Below are 1734 nucleotides of genomic sequence, written 5' to 3'. Positions count from 1 at the left end.
TTCAAGTTGATTGATACTATTTAGGATCTCAATCCCTAATGCCCATCCCTAGGGATGTAGCTGTGCTTCCTCTTTTTGTCTTGTTCTTGAGGTGTGGCCCATATGGGAGTGTCTGTCTCTTCCAAGTTGCAAAGTCACCTTGTCTTCCATCTTGTCTCTTTGAGGGTCTGGCCCAGTCTGACTGCCTATAATATTTCTGTCTAACTCAGCTGCCTGCAAGATTCCCCCCTCTGAAGAAGTAACCCAAACTGCCATGAGGGAAATATGGCTGATGACCACTCTGGCTTCTTCAAGCTGAAATGGGTCATAGTTGTTGACCAGCAGTCAGATAAATTCTTCAGAGTTTCTATCTAAAGGCCCTCAATAGACACCACACATTTTCATTATTTTGAATCTGAAAACAAAGGCAAAGAAACTGTTAAACATACATTGGCCAAATAAAAACACTAGTCAGAACATTTTTTAGGTCCATTAGCAGAGATCTCTTAAATGTGGGGTTTAATCCTTTTATCTTCAATGGCCATTGGGTACTGTCTCAAACAAATTGGCCTTTCCTATTATTACTGGGGAACATGAATTACCGGGCATAGGGAAAACAGTATTTTCCCATTTGCAAGTGGGCCACTGGCTGGGTAACTACTGACAAATCTGTATAAGCAATCTATTGAAAGTTTAACAGGATTTCTCCTTACATTGGCAGTTAACATGGTTTCCCTCAGACTGAGAGGGAAGACACATGGCCACCTCAATCTGAAACTTCCTCTGGCTCCATCATAAACACTTTCTCCTTCTCTAGCAGCTGTGGACATTTCTGCTTTCCTATAGGCTGCTAGTATCCCCATTCTCCAACTATAATTCCATTCTGTATCCTTTTTACTATGAAACACCTCAACTCAGACAAATTTATTACTGCAAACCCTTTTAACTTTTATAGCTTGTGTCAGAAATCTGGGGTTCACAGAGAAAGATATAACTTTTGGTTTTAGATTTTACCTGTATGGTTACCTGGGTTTTGGTATCTTCTAGAAATAGCAAATTAGCTGATAGATTAGAACATATATAATCAAAGCATGAACATTTGAGCTAACAGGTATGTTTATAAACTTTTTGAGACTTAGCAATAATTTGTAACTCACTAGCTCTTAGAACCATTTATTTTTGGAGTCTGGAAGTTTGTTATAAGTCCATCTAGCTTCAGTTAAGAGAGGTCACACATGTATTTACTATCAACATGAAATACCTGATACTGATGAAATACACATCATTTAGTCAGATTAAACCAATGAAATACCTTTTAAGTCCTTGTACATGAACAACAATATATATTAATTTGTAAAGCATCAGTTTTAGCATCATTTGATTAGTAAGCAATGTGAATATATATTGCAATATCTCAGTTATAGCTAAAGCAATATACCTTCTAAAGTCTGTTTCTATTGAGGCACAATGACTGGAAGGAAAATCAGGGTTGGAGGACAAAGAGACCTGTGCCAATGTCCAGCATAAATAGGCTGTGTTTCTTTTTCCTCCTATAGTCATGATTACTCAGGGCTCCTCCATGGAGATGGCAGGCAGAGGTAAGTCTGGCCAGAGGGAAGAGGCAGGCCCAGGGCCCTTCAGTCTTACTGGAGCTCTTGGGAAGCTGAGTCTGAGCTCTGGGGCCTCCACCTCAGAGTGCAGTCTCACTTTTAGTGGCTGCCTTGGCAGTCAGGGCATGGCTTGTGGGCCTCTTAA

This window comes from Octodon degus, unplaced genomic scaffold (assembly GCF_000260255.1).
Source record: "Octodon degus isolate 3935 unplaced genomic scaffold, OctDeg1.0 scaffold00003, whole genome shotgun sequence".
Classification (NCBI taxonomy): domain Eukaryota; kingdom Metazoa; phylum Chordata; class Mammalia; order Rodentia; family Octodontidae; genus Octodon; species Octodon degus.
Note: the sequence above shows the minus strand (reverse complement) of the source record.